Here is a 22,953-nt window from a genome sequence, read left to right as displayed (position 1 = left end):
TGCCATAGTTTACCTACCATATTATTGTGAAGCATTTATTTGGTAAGAATTTATTGACCTATCAAAGAAAAATATATTTAGGAGAATAATCATAGATGGGAGGGGAAAATGACATCTTATTTGGTAAGAATTTATTTACTTGCCAAATGGTATAATTATTTGGGAAAACATCAAGGTAAGAATTTATTGACTTACCAAACAAATATCATCAGGAGATTGATGAGAGATGGGAGGAAAAATGACATCTTATTGTTAAGCACTTCTTATTTGGTAAGAATTTATTAACTTACCAAAAATATTATTATTTCGGAGAAATATCATAGATGAGAGGGGAAAAAAATCAAGGAAGCAACTAAATCTTAGTCGAGTGAGACTTCAGTCAACGAGTCAGCCCGTGTAGTATCGGCCCATTATAGTGCAACCAACATCTTCTTCTTCTTTTTTTCTTGTCTTGGGCAGAGATGTGCACCATGGGCTGAGCGTGAGGGAGGGTCTCTCGTCTATTGGGCCTTTTTTTGGACGTGTGAGAAATCTTGTGTCCGAGCTATATGTTTCTCTTTAAAAATAAAATTAAGATAGTACATTGTTTTTTTTAGTTAGGTGGTTAATATCTGTCTTATTTTTGTTCCACTCAAAATCAAATTGTGGTTATTTTCTAATTGATAAGGCAAGTTATAAAAAAGATGAGGGCCTCGTTATTTGTTCTTTGTTGTTTCCTTTTGTGTGCATTTTTTAGGTTCATGTCGAGAGACTCCTCCGACACGTAGTGTGTCTTTTTTTTTGTTTTTTTATGTTTGTGTCCTTTTGTGTATTTTTGACATTTTTCCTTCTTTTTTTTCTTTTTTGCTCTTATTTCTTGTGTGTGTTTGCGGTTTGACTTTTTTTTTGTTGGGAGCTTTCTCGTGTAAATAATTTTATTTTTCTTTGTAATTCTTTTTTTTTCTTTGGGGGTTGAAAGAAGAAGACCACGATGAAAATGTTGAGTGACTCTCATATGCATTATTGTTGATCTAAACAAGAGTCCATATTACCTTGTCTTTTCCTTTGAATTAAATGTTTCCAGATTTCAGCATAGTCGAATGCATGTGCACTATTATTATTATACACAACGTTAGGTCGTACAAGTGAAAGGCAATAATGACGATATATGATGAAATGATTGAAATGAAAAAAACTGATATGAACTCTACCTATCTTGTTTTTGTAAATATGATTAGTTCATCATTCCTGAGCACATTATGAATGAAACATTTTTTGCAATGACAATTAAAGATTATAGTAATTCATGACATTCTTAATTAGCTAGGAGTTTATAATGGTTTACCTTGCGTGCCAACATGCTATTAAAATAGTTGTGATGTGGTATGATAGGATGGTATCCTCTTTTGAATGATTCGAGTGGTTTGACTTCGCACATGTTCATGTATGTAGTTGAAACAAAATCAACATAGTATCCACGATATTTATGTTATGGTGATTTATATCCTACTCATGCTTGCACTCATTGTTGGTTAATCTTAATGCATGTTCATGACTGTTGTCGCTTTCTAGTTGGTCGCTTCCCAGTCTCTTTCTAGCCTTCACTTGTACTAAGCGGGAATACTGCTTGTGCATCCACTTCCATAAACCCCAAAGTTATGCCATATGAGTCCACCATACCTTCCTATATGCGGTGTCTACCTGCCGTTCCAAGTAAATTTGTATGTGCCAAACTCTAAACCTTCAAATGAAATTCTATTTTGTATACTCGAATAGCTTATGTATCAACTAGGGCTGTCTATATCTTCCATGGTAGGTAGATTATTCTCACGATGAGTAGACTCCGCTCATCATTCACGAGAAAATGGCCGGTAACCGGGATGCCCAGTCCCATGCTCAAATTCAATTAAAATAATTGCAAACAAAACTCCCCCAGGATTGTTGTTAGTTAAACGATACCCATTGTTTCGGACCAGCCATGGAATGTGCTCATTGGTGGTGGGGGAGTATAAACTTTACCATTCTGTTTGGGAACCTCCTATAATGTATGTAGCATGGAAGATATCGAGATCTCTTGGTTGTTATGTTGACATAAAAGTATGCCGCTCAAAATATTATTTATCTTTGTTTCAAAACTCGAGCTCTGGCACCTCTGCAAATCCCTGCTTCTCACTGCGAAGGGCCTATCTATTTACTTTTATTTTGAGTCATCGTCCTTTTATTAAAAGGCACCAGTTGGAGAGCACCGTTGTCATTTGCATGCATTGTTATTAATTTACATTGAGTATGAGTGTGAGTGGATCTCTTTTACCATGAATTACAATGTCTAGTCAGTCCTTGATCTTCAGGGATGCTCTGCATTTATGTTTTGCGGTCTCAGAAAGGGCTAGAGAGTTACCATCTTCTTATATCATATTATGGTTGTTTTGAGAAAGTGTTGTCATCCGAGATTTATTATTATTGCTCACTAGTTGATTATGCCATTGGTATGAGTAAATGTGAGACCTAAATGTTTTTGTGAATATGGTTAGTTCATAATCTTTGCTGAAAACTTGAATGCTGGCTTTACATATTTGCAACAACAAGATCAAACAGAGTTTGTAAAAGTTTGTTTTATCACTTTCAGTTTGTCAACTGAATTACTTGAGGACAAGAAAATGTTTAAGCTTGGGGGAGTTGATACGTCTCCAAGGTATCTACTTTTCCAAACACGTTTGCCCTTGTTTGGGACTCTAATTAACTTGCATGATTTGAATGGAACTAACCCGAACTGACGCTGTTTTCAGCATAATTGCCCTGGTGTTATTTTTGTGCATAAATAAAAGTTCTCGGAATGACCTGAAACTCCACGGAGTCACATTTTGGAATTAATAAAAAAATATTGGCGAAAGAATCAACAAAATGGGGCCCACACCCTATCCACGAGGGTGCAGGGCGCCCCCCCTAGGGCGCGCCCCTGCCTCATGGGTCCCCTGGACATCCACCGACCTCAACTCCAACTTTATATATTCACGTTCGGGGAGAAAAAAATCAGAGAGAAGGATTCATCGTGTTTTATGATACGGAACCTCCGCCAAGCCCTGTTCTTCCTCGGGAGGGCTGATCTAGAGCCCGTTCGGGGCTCGGAGAGGGGAATCCGTCGCCATCGTCATCATCAACCATCCTACATCACCAATTTCATGATGCTCACCGCCGTGCGTGAGTAATCCCATCATAGGCTTGTTGGACGGTGATGGGTTGGATAAGATTTACCATGTAATCGAGTTAGTTTTGTTAGGGTTTGATCCCTAGTATCCATTATGTTCTAAGATTGATGTTGTTATGACTTTGCCATGCTTAATGCTTGTCACTAGGGCCCGAGTGCCATGATTTAAGATCTGAACCTATTATGTTTTCATGAATAGATGTGATTTTTTGACCCTATCTTGCAAGTTATAGTCACCTACTACGTGTTATGATCCGGCAAACCCTGGAGTGACAATAGTCGGGACACTTCCCGGTGATGATCCTAGTTTGAGGAGTTCATGTATTCACTAAGTGTTAATGCTTTGGCCAATACTCTATTAAAAGGAGGCCTTAATATCCATTTGTTTCCAATAGGACCCCGCTGCCACGGGAGGGTAGGATAAAAGATGGTATGCAAGTTCTTTTCCATAAGCACGTATGACTATATTCGGAATACATGCCTACATTACATTGATAAACTGAAGCTAGTTCTGTGTCACCCTATGTTATAAATGTTGCATGATGAATTGCATCCGACATAATTATCCATCATTGATCCATTGCCTACGAGCTCGTTTCATATTGATCTTTGCTGAGTTACTTCTCCGTTGCTGTTGTTATGATTGCTACAAAACATCTACTGTTACTTTTGTCACTATTACCGTTACTTCCATACTACTTTGCTACTAAATACTTTGCTTCAGATATTAAGTCTTTCAGGTGTGGTTGAATTGACAACTTAGCTACTAATACTTGAGAATATTCTTTGGCTCCCCTTGTGTTGAATCAATAAATTTGGGTTGAATACTCTACCCTTGAAAACTGTTGCGATCCCCTATACTTGTGGGTTATCACTGCCCCTAACAATAGCTCCGCACTGAGTAGAAAATGCTTCCTTGGTCCGCGTGGGTTCAATCGGTTGGCCATTGTCCACGATTGCTGTGATCGTGAACCTTTCATCCGGGCGCAACCTTTTCTTCGGGCCTCGTCTCGTTACCGAAGTTTGGCTCGATCCGGAGGGCTATAAAAGAAGAAAGAAGAGTTAATATATGTACATACCAAAACAATTAATGCATCAATTACCTACTCAGCACAGGCTTAATTAATATATATACCTTGCCCGATTTTGCAACAGTTGATCCTGACTCCGTCCGGTCACCGGAGCCGACATCACGGTCTCCTTCTTCCACCGACATTCTGTCGCCGGAGCCATCATGATCATGACTTTCCTTCTCCATTGTTCGATCATCGTAGCCTGCTTCATCCTCTCCTTGCAGACCATCGGTGTCGTTGAGAAACGACAAAACATCACCTCCGCTGAAGATTATATCCCCAACAACTATTCTTTTTCCAAGTCTCTTTGTTGATCCATAGTTTCTGCAAATATTACAACATGGAAATTAATATACAAACATGAGAGATGGATATATTAGTGGCAAACATAGACCTAGCCAGCTAATCACCACAAGGCATAATAATTAGTGGCCTCGATGCTTCTACGGTTTGGGGTGGCCTCGACAACGCTTCTAGGGTTTGGGGTGGCCTCGACGACAACGCTCTTTTAACTCGGTAAATTTGGGTGGCCTCGACACTTCTAGGGTTTGGGGTGGCCTCGACGCTTCTAGGGTTTGGTGGGGCGAGAGGGGGTTGATCGACGTCCACTCTCATGTTGAGGAGTTACCGGAGTTCTCTCATGAATGTCCGACATCCGAACCGCCGCTCTCATGAATGTCAGACAAGGGATTTAATAAAATGGCGCCATTCTAGATGTGTAGAAAATGGTCCATATTTTTCCTGATCTCATCTACCCTTCTTTGTCATGTTGTCTAGTGTCAAAGGATTCAAGAAAACCATGGCTTCATTATTAGCTAGAAGTAACAGGCGCATGATGGTACAAAGCTCTCCAAAGTTGTTTTGGAACAGAGTCCCCGATACGATAATTTGCTTTTTGCTACAAAGTTCAGCAAAGGCCTTCCGTCGCTATTTGGAAGGCCTTTGCTGAACTTCGTAGCAAAAAGCGAATTATCCTATCCGGAACTCCGTTCCAAAATAAGTTTTGAGAGCTTCGTATCATCATGCGCCTGTTACTTTCGGCTAATGATGAAGCCATGGATTTCTTAAATACTTTGACACAAGACAACGTGACATATAGAACGTTACGTAGATGAGATAAAAAAAATGGATCAATTTGTGCACATCCATAATGGGGGCATTCTTGATAAATCTCGACCCTCAACCCCTCGACGACCCTCGACCCCTCGGTGATCCTCGACCATCGACCCCTCGGCGACCCTCGACCCTCTACCCTTGTCCCCGACCCTCGATCGCTCGACGACCCTCAACCCTCAACCCCTCGAGGACCCTCGACCCTCGACCCCTCGGCGATCCCCGAACCTCGACCCCTCGGCGCCCTTGACCCTCTACCCTAGTTTCCGATCATCGACCGCTCGGTGATCCTCGACACCCTCGTTCCCAAAGAGGAAGAAAAAAAGAGGAGAAGAAGAAGGTTTTCTCCTCTATTCCTTCTTCTTCTCCTCTTTGTTTTCTTCTTTCTCCTCTTCTTCTCCTTCTCCTTCTCCTTCCTCTTCTTATTTTCCTATTTCCTCTCATTCTTTTTCTTCTTGGTCTTTCTTCCTTCTTCCCCTTTTCTTCTTTTTCTTTATTTTGTTTTTTCCCCTCCACTAACCTAAAATGCACTACATCAACTAACCTAAAATCGATATCCACTAAAATCGTATGATCACAGCGGCCCTATATAGGCTCGATCGACAACTCCCGAACCAAAGAACTCACAAAAAAAACTTCCATCTCTCCCCACCTCCCGACCCACGCCCGCCGGCCTCCCCCCAGATCCCGCGCGGCGAGCTCGACCCACCACGTTGGCCTCCCCCCGGACCCGCGCGCCCTGCCACCAACCACCTCCCACCACCGACGGCCACCGGCCCCAACGCCTCACCTGCCGCCGCCACCCCCTCTCCCGGCCCAACGCGCCTCCTTGCACCGCCGAACCCCCGCACCATCGCGCGCCGCCAGATCCCCGGAGTCCCGCGCGCCGCCAGATCCCTGGAATCCCGCGCGCCGCTGAGACCCGACATCCCAGCGCGCCGCGCCGCGATTTGGTTCGGTCCTGGCGAGTTTTCTTGGTTGCCGTCGCGGAGGTGGTAAGCGGCTTCCTCTCCAATGCGGCGTCAGCGGTGTTGAAGCAGCTGTGGTCGCTCAAATCGACGGTCAAGACAGGTGACTGCTGGAATCCCTCTCTTCGCCTACGCGCTTTCCAGGTTTCTTGAATTCGGGTTTTCCTCAAACAATGTTGGTTTCTCTCTGTGTGGGGAGCAGCGAGTGGAGCCAAGTCCATGGTCAAGTACGACGGCGGCTACACCGTGGAGACGGTCTTCGACGACAGCAAGCTGGGGATCGAGCCGTACGCCGTGGAGGTCACCCAGGGTGACGAGCTGCTGGTCATGGATTCCATGAACAACAACATCTACCAGATCGCGCTGCCGCTGTCCTGATGTGAGCCCCCTTTCTTTTCTTTCTAGTGCTCCCTAAATTTGGCGTATCTAGTTAGTGCCTAGTGAGATTCTGCTAATCAGATGTATGCCAAGTGATTGGTCAGGGTTGGTGTTTAACTGCTGATAATGTGGGTTGGTTGGGATCATGAATTCTGCTCTGGCCTATCTCTTGATTGCGATGTATTTGTTAGTTAGCCGTGCGAAATTGCGACGTTTTTCATCTGTTCTTATTGCCTGGTTTATTTCATTTCAGGAAGTAATTTGCACATGTAAAAGTGGGCAATTGGGTCTATAATTTGTAAGGTGTTCGATCCAATTGCGAACAGGAGGAGCTGGAGTACGCGGAGCAGAATAGCCTCTTCTTCCTAGAGACGTTGGCAAAGATGGAGAAGACGTCAGAGGATCCCGGTCGCCGAGCCGGTGTAATTTTTCTGTGAAAATCGAAGTTAGTATGGATCAGAAAGAAGGAGTACGTGTTAACTTCATTTGGCACTTTCAATTCTCAGTACAAAAGACCGTTTAGAAAAGAAGAAGAAATTGCCGGCTGCTCCTTTTGTTTGATGTTCAGGTGTTTAGTTGTTTGCTGCTTTTTTCTCACTATTTTGCTCAAAAGTTTGTGCCTGCAGAGACCTATGTGCTGCTGGTGCTCGCTACCCGCATGAACATAGGAATGAAGGTCACCATCAGGCAAGGGAGAAGATCACATGATGTGCAGAAAGAAGGTCAGAGTTCAGAATGATGTGTGTGATCTTTGTGCTTTTTTGGGGGTGCATTTCCACATGGGTTTGTGATCTCACTTCCGATTTATGTTTTCATCGCTTGTGTCCTACCACAGGTAAATTTGCAGGGGACAACCGGTCCTCGCCCGTGCCATTGGTGTGGTTATCTCCCATGAATGAGCAGTAGTGCTCGCATGTAGCTCTCCCTCTATGGTTCTTTATCCCCTGTTTGTGTTTATGCTTAACCTTGTAAACAATTCAATGTATGAACTGTACCTCTATTGCCCATGCGTGTACAATGCCTGCTAGATGAAGCTCAATGTGCGAAAAATATGGTTTTTGTTTATGTGGACCTCACCTGTTTTGGTTTTGTGCATATGAGACATGATTTTTTTGTTTGTGTTAAATTTACTAGAACAATTATCCGAGGAAAAAAGAACAGTTGTCTCTTGTTGTTACAGAGTATGCAAACATATGCGCTTAATGTTAGAAGTTCTAGTTCATCGCGTGCCATGGTTTGGAAAACATGTTTTTTCAGGGAGCTAAAAACCTATGTCTTTTTCTAATAAAAATGCCCAAGTAATTCACATATGAAAATCTCGAGAATTTTGATGGAGAAAAAAAATGGTAAGACAAATAGAACATAACATTTTTATAAGAAAAACCAGTACAATTCACACGAGAAGTTCGTCTTTCAAAAAGGAAAAAGTTCACGACGAGAACAAAAGGAAGAAAAGTATAACACAAAAAGCTAAAGAGGTTCACGGCATGAAATGTAGTAAGTTCGGACAATAAAACAACATAATATTTCCTTTTGAGTAAGATTAACCGTTGAACCTAAAATAGGTTTAATGAAAATAAAAGTACATAAAAAAGAGATTATGTGCTTCTAAATAAAAAACCCAAGAAAATCACATTTAAATAACGGAGCAGTTCCATGTTTATTAGAAAATTAGGATTTCTTCCATTACTAAAAATAAGCAAACCTTAATTTTTCTTGTTACTAAAGAACAAAAGAAGTTCAAATTAAAATAATCAAACCGTTGAAAAAAGATTATAGAAAATGATTTTCCCCGTTTTTATAAAAACCGAGAAGTTTAAACTAAAATAACAAAATGGTTCGATGTTTATTAAAAATATATAATTTTATTAATGAACACAACCATGAAGTTCAAAATTAAAAAACGGGTCAATTCGATGATTATTTTAAAATCAAAGAAAATCTTTACATAAAAAATAAAAATAAGAAGTTCAAATTAAAAAGAAACAGAAGTTCAAATTTTAGTAATCCCAAGAAGTTTGAATTGAAACAAACATAACAATTCAAAAAATGGAATTTCCCCACTTCAAAAATAACCACAAGTTCAAATTTAATATAATGGAAACGTTTGATGCTTATTAAAAAATTAGGAATTTCTCCGTTACTAAAGAATAAACCAAGAAGTGCAAATTTAAAATATATAACAATACAAAATTTATAGTGAAGATCGATTTTCACAGTTTCAAAAAACCCAGAGGTTTAGATTTAAATAACATAGATGTTCAATGTTTAAAGAAACCAAGAAGGTCAAATTTGAAAATTGAACTGTTCAAAAAGTTTATAAAAAATCTAGAAGGTCAAATTTAAATAACGGAACAGTTCAAGTTTTATTACAAACTTGGTTTTTTCCCGTTACTTAAGAATAAAACCAATAAGTTCAATTCGAAATAATGAAGAAGTTAAGTGTTTCTAACAAAAACTCTAAATTTCACTTTTCTAAAAATACATAAAGAAGTTCAAATAAAAAAATTTAGAGCGGTTTGATGTAATGGAAAACTTGGATTTTTTTCCGTTGTTAAAGCGAAACAGAGAGAAGTTCAAATTGATAACAACCAGAAGTTCACGTACTGTATGGTGTGTGGTTAATCTAAGAAAAAGAGTAAAAAGGCGAAGTATAAAATTTTTGTTGTAGAAGTTCAACTGCTCTTCCCTCGGAAGGTCAAACATTCATGCTAGAGAGGCTCAATGTGTGTTTATATGTTCAAAAAACTCACAAAAAAAATGTGTCTCAATTTCCGTTACTAGAAAAACCCCAGATATTACAAGAAAACTAGGATTTTTCCGTTACTACAAGGAAATAAACCAAGAAGTCCAAATTACGAAAATAGAGAAGTTCGATATTTATGAAAAAAAATCAAATTTTTCCTTGTTATTAAAGAATAAAAATGATGAACTCCAAATAAAAATAGAGTACTTCGATGTATACGGGAAAACTCAAATTATAATAACGTTTCTAACAAAAGAAAACTATGAAGTTCAATTTACAAAAAAAATGTTTGATGCTTATTTAATAACATATTTACTTTTCTAAGAATATGACTAAGAAGTTGAAATTAAAATAACAGAGAAGTTTGAAGTATATGAAAAACTCAGATTTGTTACAAGAACTTGACGTGTACCTCCATGCACGGTTCAGAATTTATATTGCGGGGCGTCCGACCCCCAATTACATGTTTTAAAATGGCAAAAAATGACGTTGGACCTTCAATTGCGTGTAATTCAACGTATACACAAAAATGCGACAGAAATTCATAGTGAAAACAATGAGAAGTTTAAGTACTGCAAGGAATGCATTTCAGGTGATAATAAAAGTATAGAAAAATAAAAGTTTAAAAGGTTTGTTGAAAGAAGCTCAAGTGTTCTTTCCGGGGAAGTTCAAATTTTTTTTACGAGAGAGGTTCACCTTGTATTTCCATGTTCGATTTTTTCCGTATAAAAATCAAATACAATTCTTTACTCAAAATATAAAAGGTGAAGTTCAAATTGAAATAACAGTGAAGGTCAGAGTTTATTAAAACCTAGGATTTACCTGTTGAAAAAAATAAAAAACAAGGCACCATTTTTTGCACTTCTAAAAACAACTCATAAATGAAAATAATGGTTGATAGAAGTTCAATTGCTCTGCGAGGAAAAGTCCAAAAAATTCTTATGAGAGAGGTTCACCATGTATTTAGATGTCCAAAATACATTAAATTTTTTTGTGTTTTAAAATAATTCTCTCAAACCAGAGAGAAGTTCAAAAGTGATAACAACCGGAAGTTCACGTACAACATGGTGTGTATTTCATATAAGAAAAATACAAATAAAGTGGAACAGAATGAAGCTCAAACAGACATGCCCCAGAAGTTCAACTACTTCACGCAATGCGAAAAACAGCATGTCAAAAAATAGCACGTAAAAAACAGAGTGAAGTTCAAACAGATATGCCCGAGAAGTTCAACTACTTCACGCAGTGCATTTCCATTCGCGATGAAGGCAGAAATCATGATCTTCTCATTTTCTAATTTACTTCAAAACGACAGGAATATCATTTGTGTAAGTTCAAGTCCTCGGTCGGAGAAAGTTAAAAAAATATTGTGAGAGAGGTTTGTATAAAAAGAATATCATTTGTGTAAAACTGCCGAAAATGGTTGGGAAAATTACAAACAAAAAATATGTCACAGAAATCCAACGTGAAAACAGCAGGAAGTTCAACTACTACACTGAATGAATTTCACAAGAAAAACTTTTAAAACCGTCGCGAGTATGAAAAAATGACCAACACAGAAAAGTTGCGTGTTTATAGCAGCTTTCCATCGGTATATCATTTGCTTAATTCAAGTGAGTGAATGAAGAGCTACGAGCAAAAAAAAGCACGTGAAAAACAGAGTGAAGTTTAGGCAGAACTGCCACAGAAGTTCAAGTACTTCACGCAATGCATTTTCGACGAATCTGTTTCGCGATAAAGGCAGAACGAGTGATCTCGCCGTTTCGGATATTACTTGAAAATGGCTGGGATTCAGAGAAAACCATCAACATGAAAAAGTTTCGCATTTTTCATAGCTTTTCAACAATATATTATTTTCCCTGTTCTGATGAAGTTTGTAGAAATTATGGCGAAAATACGTTTTTAGCTATTTTCAAAATCAACGTAAAACCGTAATGAATTTGGAGAAACAATATATACCAAAAAGTTTTGCATTTGTTCAGGCTTTCCAATGCCATATCATTTGCTATGTTCGAACGTATGATTAAAAAAATATATCAAAAATACAAACTTGGTAGAACTTGTACCATTTTCTAAATTACTCTTAAACCAATCAAAATTAGAAAAAAACTTTCATCATGAGAAAAAAGCACATTTTCATAGGCTTTCCAACGTGGTATCATTTGTCTCAATTGGATTAGGCGTTTAGAAATGGCAACGAAAATACGAACTCGGTTGTTCGGTTTGCGAAATTTTACGATTTTCCACATTACTCTTTAACCATAGGGATTAGAAAAAACTTTCAGCATGTGGAAGGAGCGGTTTTACAGCAGCTTTCCAATGCCATATTATTTGCCTCATTCCGATAAATGGTTTAGAAATGCGATCGAAAATACGATTCACATTTTTTGTATGAAGAAAAAACGGTTTTCAAAACTGCTCTTAAACCACTTACATTTTGCCAAAATTTTAAGTTGGGTCATGATACTGGTGTCCATAGCTTTCCAACGGTATATCGCAAGCCCCATTTGGGCAATGTTGACGGAAGTTCAACCTAGCACTAGGGGAAGTTCAGGTCGAACAAATCAGGCAGTAAAATTGCAAAAAACGCAATTTCATCACGACCCGAGAGCAAAATCCGCCAGCGAGCGAGATTTCTATTTAAAACTGGTATTTAGTTGCTAAAAAACCTTTCTAGATTACACTAACATCATATAGAACACTACTAACCAGAATAATTCGCGGGGGAAGCCACGGTGGCAAAGATTGCCCGAAGGTCGGGTTCGTACAGAGGGAAGTTCAGGCGCGTGTACAAACAAAAATACATCACAGAAGTTCAACGTGAAAATAGCATGAAGTTCAACTACTACGCTGAATGAATTTCAGATGAAAAACTTTTAAAATCGTTGCGAGTATGAAAAAATGATCAACACAGGAAAGTTGCGTGTCCACAGCAGCTTTCCATCGGTATATCACTTGCTCAATTCCGGTGAGTGGATGTAGAGCTAGGAGCGGTGGATAGAGATATACGAGGAAAAAAAGCACATGAAAAATAGAGTGAAGTTCAAGGTTTCATACCGAGAAGTTCAGGTACTTCACGCGATGCATTTTTTGCGAATCTGTTTCACGATAAAGGCAGAACGAATGATCTCGCCGTTTTTGAAATTACTTGAAAACAGCTAGGAATCAGAGAAAACTGTCAACATGAAAAAGTTTCGCATTTTCCGTAGCTTTTCAGAGGTATATTATTTGCGTCATTCTGATAAAGTTTGTAGAAAATATGGTGAAAATACGTTTTTCGCCATTTTCGAAACTGACTTAAAACCGTAATGAATTGGGAGAAATAATACATACCAAAAAGTTTCGCATTTGTTCATGCTTTCCAACTCCATACCATTTGTTGCATTCGGACGCACGGTTAAAACATTAGCTCAAAAATACAAACTCGGTAGGACTTGTAACGTTTTCTAAATTACTTTTAAACTGTTCAAAATTAGAAAACACATCCAAAATGAAAGAGTAGCGCATTTTCCATAAGCTTTCCAATGCCATATCATATGCCTCAATTGGATTAGCCGTTTAGAAATGAAGTTGAAAATACGAACTTGGCTGTTTGGTTTGCGAAATTTTTCGTTTTTCAAATTACTCTTTAACCATAGAGAATTAGAGAAAGCTTTCAACATGTGGAAGTACCGGTTTTGCAGCAGCTTTCCAACGCCATATTGTATGCCTCATTCTGATAGACGGGTTAGAAATGCGATCGAAAATACATTTCACGTTTTTTGTGTGAAGAAAAAACGATTTTCAAAACTGCTCTTAAACCGCTTACATTTTGCCAAAAATTTAAGTTGGGTCAAGATACTGGTGTCCATAGCTTTCCAATGGTATATTGCAAGCCCCATTTGGGCAATGTTGACGGAAGTTTAACCTAGTTCACAGGGAAGTTCAACGTACTACTAGCGGGGCAGGTCAGGTTGTGATCAGAATATTATTCTCATCCCATGATCAGAATAGTGTTTATATATATATATATATGTATATATATATATATATATATATATATATATATGAACAATAAAAGTTTGTCTGTGTGTGTGTATATAGGGAAAATGCATCCTACTACCGGGTGTAGTTACACCCACTTCTCATATACTATCATGTGGTAGTATATACTATACTTTATTATTTTTAGTATGTTCATATACTATATATAAGGTACTCCAAAGTGAGTTATATGAAAAAATTGCAAGTGAGCTCATAGTTTTATTATATTTTTGAAATACATACATATTTGTATGCGAAATGGAGTATGCACAAAATATGGTACATACTACCAAAAAAGTAGTATATATAGTACCTAAACATTCTTATATACTACATACTACACATACATACTCTCCGATATGATAGATACTACCTAGAACGTACGAAACAAAAGTGGGAGTAACTACACCCGGTAGTAGCAAAAATTTATCCTATATATATATGAACAAAACAAAAAGCATACATCATATATATGAACAAAAAAAACAGGGGAGGAAAGGGGGCCGGCCGCCGGACCGAACAGGGAGGAGCGCGGGGCGGCACACACCATTGGGGCAGGGCAGGGGCACGGGGTGGCGCGTCAATAGCGAGATCGGGGCAGGGCAGGTGCGCGGCAGCGGCGCGGACACAGCAAGCTCGGGGCAGGGTAGGGGCGAGGGCGTCGACGGCGAGCACGGGTAGGGGCGCGGTGGCGGCGCATCAACGGCGAGCTCGGGACAGGGCAGGGTGAGGGCGTCGACGGCGAGCACGGGCAGCCTGGCGGCGTTAATGAGCTCGGCGTCATCGAGGGCAACTAGTCGATGAAAATTGAAAAATTTCCATGTGTTGCTTATATACACGAAGCATTGGTCCCGGTTCGTGGAACCAACCAGGTCCAATGCCCACCTTTGGTCTCGGTTCGTGCCACCAACGGGGACCAAGGTCTCTTTTCAGCAGCCCAAAGGGCCGGAACCAGAGACCTTTGGTCCTGTTTGGTGGCACGAACCGGGACCAAAGGTGGGCATTGGTCCCGGTTGGTGCCACGAACCGGGACCAAAGGTCTGCATTGGTCCCGGTTCGTGGCACCAACCGGGACCAATGGCCTGCGCTTGCCAAAGCCGCGGTGCTGTGGGATGTTTAGTCCCACCTCGCTAGCTGAGGAGCTCTGGCACCTATTTATTGTTGGGGAACGTAGTATTTCAAAATTTTCCTATGATCACAGAAGATCTATCTAGGAGATGCATAGCAACAAGACAGGAGAGTGTGTCCATGTACCCCCGTAGACCGAAAGTGGAAGCATTTAGTAACGCGGTTGATGTAGTCGAACGTCTTCGCGATCCAACCGATCCATGTACCGAATGTACGGAACCTCCACGTTCAACACACGTTCATCTCGATGACGTCCCTCGCGCTCTTGATCTAGGGTGAGTTCCATCAGCACGATGGCGAGGCGATGGTGATGATGATGTTACCGGCGCAGGGCTTCGCCTAAGCACTATGGCAATATGATCGAGGTGTGTAACTGTGGAGGGGGGGCCCGCACACGGCTAAAGCAAAAATTAGTGTGTTATAGGGTGCCCCGTATATAAAGGAGGGAGGGGGAGGCCGACCGGCCCTTGCTAGGCACGTCGGGAGAGGGGAATCCTACTAGGACTCCAAGTCCTAGTAGGTTTCCACCTAAAGGAGAAGGGGGAAGGAAGGGAGAGGGGGGCCGCGCCCCCAACCCATTGTCCAATTGGGACTGGGCTTGGGGGGGCGCCACCTCCTGTCCGTTGCCTCTCCTTCCCACTAAGGCCCACTAAGGCCCATCAACTCCCCGGGGGTTCCGGTAACCTCCCGGTACTCCGGAAAATACCCGAACTTCTCCGGAACCATTCCGATGTCTGAATATAGCCTTCCAATATATCAATCTTTATGTCTCGACCATTTCGAGACTCCTCGTTATTTCTGTGATCTCATCCGGGACTCCAAACAAACTTCGATCATCAAAACACATAACTCATAATACAAATCATCATCGAACGTCAAGCGTGCGTACCCTACGGGTTCGAGAACTATGTAGACATGATCGAGACACATCTTAGATCAATAACCAATAGCGGAACCTGGAAACTCATATTGGCTCCTACATATTCTACGAAGATCTTTATCGGTCAAACCGCATAACAACATACGTTGTTCCCTTTGTCATTGGTATGTTACTTGCCCGAGGTTTGATCATTGGTATCATCATACCTAGTTCAATCTCGTTACCGGCAAGTCTCTTTACTCGTTCCGTAACACTTCATCTCGCAACTAACTCATTAGTCAAATTGCTTGCAAGGCTTATAGTGATGAGCATTACCGAGAGGGCCCAAATATACCTCTCCGATACACAAAGTGACAAATCCTAATCTCGATCTATGCCAACCCAACAAACACCTTCGGAGACACCTGTAGAGCATCTTTATAATCACCCAGTTATGTTGTGACATTTGATAGCACACAAGGTGTTCCTCCGGTATTCAGGAGTTGCATAATCTCATAGTCTGAGGAACATGTATAAGTCATGAAGAAAGTGAGGGAGTCCTAGATAAGGGGGTCCTTGGACAGCCGGACTATGTACTGTGGCCGGACTGTTGGACTATGAAGACACAAGATAGAAGACTTCGTCCTGTATCCAGATGGGACTCTCCTTTGCTTGAAAGGCAAGCTTGGTGGTGCGGATATGAAGATTCCGATCTCTGTAACCGACTTTGTGTAACCCTAGCCCCCTCTGGTGTCTATATAAATCAGAGGGTTTAGTCCGTAGGACAACGATCATAATCTCATAGGCTAGACTTATAGGGTTTAGCCATTATGATCTCGTGATAGATCAACTCTTGTAATACTCATATTCATCAAGATCAATCAAGCAAGAAGTAGGGTATTACCTCCATAGAGACGGCCCGAACCTGGGTAAACATTGTTTCCACTGCCTCCTATTACCATTAGCCTTAGACACACAGCTCGGGACCCCCTACCCGAGATCCGCCGGTTTCGACACCGACATTGGTGCTTTCATCGAGAGTTCCGTTGTGACGTCGAAGATAGGCTTGATGGCTCGGCTTGTTATCAAGGACAACATCACCTCCGGAGGTGCCCTGGCCTCAGGCCAAACCCTCCGGCTGGGCGGCTTTACCATGGTCGCCCGTTCGGTCGTCGGGCCGACGATGACTTCTCGCGTCATCAAAAATCGCCTCCGCACCAGCTCCGAATACTCCGAAAGATGGATCCGATGGAGTTGTCATCTCTAAACGAACTAGATCGCATCACCGCCTTGGGAGTCGCTACGAACTATGATCAGATTGGGCTTTAACCCGATCAGAGAGAAATTAAATCTCCACTGATCACCCATCAGATAGCGGTACTTAAGGAGCAGTGCGATGACTCTTCCCCTATGTTGAGGACGAACTATGTTCGGATCTCCGAGCTCACAAAACCGGATACTGACCCGCAGAAAGACCTGCCCCGCACTCCGAACTTAGAATCGGATTGTGGGCCTAAAAAATTGGTTGATATCCCGAAGCCCAAACTATTAAGCTCGAAAGTTTCTCAAGCTCCGGATACCATACAGGGTCAGGGTTCGGACTTAAATCCACCTACCCACCCAGAATTAAGCGATCTTACCCACATCAGACAACGGTCCCGGGAAATGGTCCATCACTTTTGGGCCAGATTCCTCCTTGTCAAGGACAAAGTCAAAGACTGCCGCGATGAAGACGCAATCTCATTATTCTACAAAAACTGCACAGAGGAGGGAATCCTTAATGCAGCTTTCGGTAAGTCCAAACACATACCAAATATGCCGCCTCGCAGCTTCTTATTCTCCTTAACAGAGTCAGCTAGCTGGGCTCGCACATCTTTTAGCTCTTCACCGAGCTTGGTGTTGGCATCTTGGAGTTTGTTCTTCTCCACCCTGACCTGTGTCAGGATACTTTCGCCTGTAGCCAGTTGCCTTTGAGCTCCTGGACTTCCCGCTTGTACGACCTTCAGTGCCTCTGTCATAAGATTCGCACCTGTATTAATAATCCTGGTATATGATTATGTTTTCTCGATGGAGGGGAACATTACCAGACAACACTTTCTTGGATTTCTCCAGTTCGACAGAAGCAGCAGTCAGCTAGTTCTGACACTCTTTTAGCTCTTGAGACAACAAATTGTTCTTCTCTATGAGCACCTGTTCATATAACGATCCTTAAATTAGTTGTACCAACTGTTTCAAGTCTCAGGGGCTACTGGTATATGATTATCAGCTTTGCACAAATGTGTACTTACCCGCATATGTTTCAAATATTGATCTGTGGCTCTGGAAAGCCCATCTCGAGCAGCTCGGATGTATGCGTCACACGAGTTGAAGGCATTTAAAGCTTCTTCTAAAAAACCAGGGTCGTGAAGAGCGGCCCACCGACGCCGGTGATTCATGGCGCTTTCCACTTTGGAGTTTGTGGCGGATACTTTATCTAACTCCTCCGCAGAATGATAACCCGGTGTCACTTCCGCATTAGCCTCTGTCCTCGTGGCAATGTCCAGAATCCGGCTACTGGAGGCATGACCAGCAAGATCTCCGGATATAGTCCGGTGAATGTTCTTCCTGATAAGACACAACGGGTAGTGTCATACTTTGAGATGACGGCCATGGGGCGTATTTGTAACACCCCGGATTCGATGCGCCAGGTGTCTGTCAGTTATTCGCTGTAGTTTCCATGTCATTTGCTTGCGTGTTGCATTTTATCATGTCATCATGTGCATTTCATTTTGCATACGTGTTCGTCTCATGCATCCAAGCCTTTTCCCCGTTGTCCGTTTCGCGATCCGGCACTCCTATGTCCTCCGGCGTCCCCCTCTTCTCTCTTTTCGTGAGTGGGTGTTAAACTTTCTCGGAATGGCCTGAGGCTTGCCAAGTAGCCTTGGTATAGCACCGGTAGACCGCCTGTCAAGTTTCGTGCCATTTGGAGGTCGTTTGGTACTCCAATGGTTAACCGGGTAACCGTAAAAGCCTGCTTCTCTTTGCAGCCCAACACCCCTTCTAAACTGAACCAAAACACAACAAACTCCCCTCCATGCTCTCGGTCGTTCGATCATGATCGTGTGGGCGAAAACCGCTCCTCATTTGGACTCTCCTAGCTCCCTCTACCTATAAATATGCCCTCTCCCCCAAAATTCCGGATCATTTTCCCCCTAACCCTAGCAGATTCGTCCTCGCCGCCACTGGACACGTCCGGCCGCAGCCGGACACGTCCGGGTCGCCCCGCCGCCGCCACGTGGCTCCGCCGTCGTCCCCATCGCCGCGGCCCGCGCCCGCGGGGCCCGGACCGGGCCCGCGCGAGCCCGTCCGCGCCGCCGCCCGGCCCACGTGCCCCGGCTCCCGCGTCGGCGCCGCCCGCCGCCTCGTCTCCGCCGCCGACCGCCGAAGTGCGCCGCCGCCGACCGTCGCGCAGGCCCGGCCGGCCGCTGCCGCCGCCCGAAGCCCGCCGCCGGAGCTCCTCCCGCCGCGCCCTCCGGCCCCGCGCCCGAGCGCCTCGACTCCCTCGTCGCCCGAGCTCGCCCGAGCTCGCCTCGTCCCCGCCGCCATCCTCCTGCGCCGGTCGGCCGCCGCCGCCCGCCACCGGCCGGATCTGCCCGTCCCCGCGCCGTCCCCGAGCCGTCCCTCGCCGGAGCACCGCCCCTCGCCGGAGCCAGCAGCCGCCGCCACCGCCAACCCTGCTCGGGAGCGAGCAGGAACGGCTCGGCGCCTGATCCGCCCTGCCGACCGTGTGGGCCACGGCCCCGTTCCGGCCCAGCCAGGCCCAGTCCGAGCCGGCCCGTTCGGCCTCTCCTTCATTCTGGGCCGAAGCCCGTGGGTGAGCCCGCCTAACCCTCGCCCCGTGCACGTTTTAGTATTTTACGCTCATCTGTTTTTTTCGGAAAACTGCCAAGTCCCCAGAAACTCAAATAATGTTGCAAAGTTTGACCCGTTGTATCTCTGCATCCGTAGCTCCGTTTCGTGCGTGTAATATGTCAAATTGTTCGCCTCAACGAGTACATTATTTCATTCCATTGCATCATATTCATTTGAGTCCATCTTGATGCCTGAATCATTGTTGCAAGGGTGCTTCATAATGTTTTCTGCTGTCTGTTAACAGAACGAGCTCTTTTGTCATTTTTGCCATGATTGATGTGTGCATCCTATGAGGTTGATGTCTACATGTGTTTTGATCTATGCCATGTCTTCTTTACAGAGGTTCTTACCATGTATTTTTGTGATTAATGTGGTGACTAGCACAAGCATGCAAACTAGGCATCGTGATGTTACTGATTTTAGTCCCTGTTCTACTGTTATTTTGATGCCATGTAAACTTGATGCTACAGAGAGATCCATGCATATTTTGAGATACTTCAGTAAGGTTGTTTTGAACATATGGTTATTCTCTATCCATCCCTGCCCTTGGTTGCAATTATGGAGTAGTCTAGCGTGTCATTTTCGTGCTATACTTTTGCTTCAAAATATTTCCTGGCAGATTGTTTACATGTTATTCAATTTTGCCAAGGTTGTTGTTAGTGATCCATGTACCCTATGGACTTCCTCTTGCCATGCTTAGCTTCAAAAACATGTCTTTTTACTGTTGGTTGCCTTGCCATGCCATATATTGCTCTGTAGTGAGTTGCACAAGCTCATCTACATGCCTTCATAATTCTGTTTCTGCCATGTTTGAATCTGTAATATAACTTGCTATATTTACGTGGGTGCCATCATATTTTCTGATCCTTTTTGGCTTATGGTCACTAAGGGACTTTTGATCTAGGCTTTGAGTAGAATCATGCCATGTCTTGTTTTGCTATTATAAGTTCCTGTAACATGTTGTTTGATAGCTCTGAACATTGCAACCTGATGTTATTTTCTGCAAAGTCTGAAATTGTTATTACTTGCAATCTTACCATGTGTGTTGGAGGATGTTCTAGTGATTTCTGGAGATAGCTCAGTGTTCATGTTTTGTAATGCTTTACCTGTACATCATGCCCATGTCTTTTGTTTTCATGTTGAGATGCTGTAGCATGTTGTTTTGATGCTTGCAATATGCCTAGTTGCTGTTTTGGACAGATTGTTGCTATAACTTGTTTCATGTGTGTGTGTTGAACCGTTGCTCCGTTTTGAGTGTGCTCTATATGAAACTTGCTTAGAATTGCATGTAGCTTCATATTATCATGTTGCATCCTTGTTTTGAGGTGTTTGCTTGATGTTTGTATACATTTTGCATCAATGACATGTTTCACTTGTTTTGCTCATATCTTCTAGACCGTAGCCCCGAACTAAGTGAACTTTATATGTAACTTGACTAGAATCTCGTGTAGATCATCTTGGTTCATCTTAACTTGCTGTTTAACAACTTGAACATAAGGTTTATTCAGATCTGGACCAATTTCGAAACTTGCATATGAGGACTTACAGGAATTGTTATATGTTGTTCCTGGCCTCATTTAAACTTGCCTTGATGTGTTGCTCTTGTTTGCATCATATCTTGCCATGAGTAGCTTCATGTAGCTTTGTCATGCATCATGCTTGTTGTGCATCATGTCTTGTTCATGTGTGGTGTGTTTACCTTGTTGTGTGCTTCTTCTCGATAGTTCATGTTTCGTTGCGATCGTGAGGATTCATTCGTCTACGCTTGGTTCGGCTTCATCCGTTCGTCTTCTTCATGGACTCGTTCTTCTTCCTTGCGGGATTTCAGGCAAGATGACCGCTACCCTGGATCTCACTACTATCATTGCTATGCTAGTTGCTTCGTTCTATCGCTATGCTGCGCTACCTATCACCTGTTTATCAAGCCATCCCAAATTGCCATGAACCTCTAACTTTTGACACCTTTCCTATGCAAACCGTTGTTTGGCTATGTTACCGCTTTGCTCAGCCCTCTTATAGCATTGCTAGTTGCAGGCGAAGTTGAAGATTGCTCCATGGTGGACAGGATTTTGGTTGGGATATCACAATATCTCTTATATTATTAATGCATCTATATACTTGGTAAAGGGTGGAAGGCTCGGCCTTTTGCCTGGTGTTTTGTTCCACTCTTGCCGCCCTAGTTTTCGTCATACCGGTGTTATGTTCCCGGATTTTGCGTTCCTTATGCGGTCGGGTGATTTATGGGACCCCCTTGACAGTTTACTTTGAATAAAACTCCTCCAGCAAGGCCCAACCTTGGTTTTACCATTTGCCTCACCACCACCTACCTTTCCCTTGGGTCGGCCAACCCGAGGGTCATCTTTATTTTAGCCCCCCCGGGCCAATGCTTGCCTAAGTGTTGGTCTAAACCGAGCAATGTCCGGCGCCCCCTGGGCAATCAGGGTCTATGCCAACCCGACGTCTGGCTCATCCGGTGTGCCCTGAGAACGAGATATGTGCAGCTCCTATCGGGATTTGTCGGCATAGCGGGAGGCTTTGCTGGTCTTGTTTTACCATTGTCGAAATGTCTTGTAAACCGGGATTCCGAGTCTGATCGGGTCTTCCTGGGAGAAGGTATATCCTTCGTTGATCGCGAGAGCTTATCATGGGCTAAGCTGGGACACCCCTGTAGGGTATAATCTTTCGAAAGCCGTGCCCGCTGTTATAGGCAGATGGGAATTTGTTAATGTCCGGTTGTAGATAACTTGACACCAGATCCGAATTTAAAACACATCAACCGTGTGTGTAGCCGTGATGGTCTCTTCTCGGTGGAGTCCGGGAAGTGAACACGGTTTCTGGGTTATGCTTGACGTAAGTAGGAGTTTAGGATCACTTCTTGATCATTACTAGTTGACGACCGTTCCTCTTGCTCTCTTCTCGCTCTTATTTGCGTATGTTAGCCACCATATCATGCTTAGTCGCTGCTGCAGCCTCACCACTTTACCCCTTCCTTTCCCTTTAAGCTTTGCTAGTCTTGATACCCATGGTAATGGGATTGCTGAGTCCTCGTGGCTCACAGATTACTACAACAACAGTTGCAGGTACAGGTTGTGCGATGATCATGACGCGAGAGCGATGCTTGCTTGCGTTGAGTTCTTCTTCTGCTTCTTCGATCGGAGGATAGGTTCCAGGTCGGCAGCCTGGGCTAGCAGGGTGGATGTCGTTTGAGTTTCTGTTTATGTTTCATCCGTAGTCGGATGTTGCTCTTATGTATTGTGATGTTGTATTCGTGTGGCATTGTATGCCTTTTGTATGTATCCCCATCTATTATGTAATGTTGATGTAATGATATCCACCTTGCAAAAGCGTTTCAATATGCGGTTCTATCCTTGGTGGGATCTTCGAGTCTCTTTAGGATAGTATCGCATATTGGGCGTGATAGTATTTAAAACCATACATCTTCAATGAAGGTTCGGCCATATTTCTATTTGCCTTCCTCTTCAGAGGCCTACCCGTAATAGGCGCCGCCTTTTTGCGCACCGACCGCCTCCCCTTTAGAGCATAATATAGTGCGGTGGGTAAGGTAGATAGAGGGGATTCTATCAAAGGAC

The 22,953-nt window shown here is 42.9% G+C and overlaps 1 long non-coding RNA gene across 2 annotated transcripts; it reads left to right on the top strand.

Annotated features, from left to right (window-relative positions):
* Positions 1-5,968: 5,968 nt before the first annotated feature.
* On the top strand, positions 5,969-7,781 carry LOC123160529 (uncharacterized). 2 transcript variants are annotated; one of them, XR_006480245.1, is made up of 5 exons: positions 5,969-6,441; positions 6,541-6,717; positions 6,970-7,185; positions 7,343-7,438; positions 7,552-7,781. It is a non-coding gene; the product is annotated as an uncharacterized lncRNA (long non-coding RNA). The 2 variants fall into 2 exon arrangements; XR_006480244.1 differs by having other exon boundaries at positions 7,330-7,438.
* Positions 7,782-22,953: the final 15,172 nt, after the last annotated feature.

This window comes from Triticum aestivum, chromosome 7B (genome assembly GCF_018294505.1).
Source record: "Triticum aestivum cultivar Chinese Spring chromosome 7B, IWGSC CS RefSeq v2.1, whole genome shotgun sequence".
Lineage (NCBI taxonomy): Eukaryota > Viridiplantae > Streptophyta > Magnoliopsida > Poales > Poaceae > Triticum > Triticum aestivum.
Note: the sequence above shows the minus strand (reverse complement) of the source record. Positions and strands in the feature narration are given on the sequence as shown.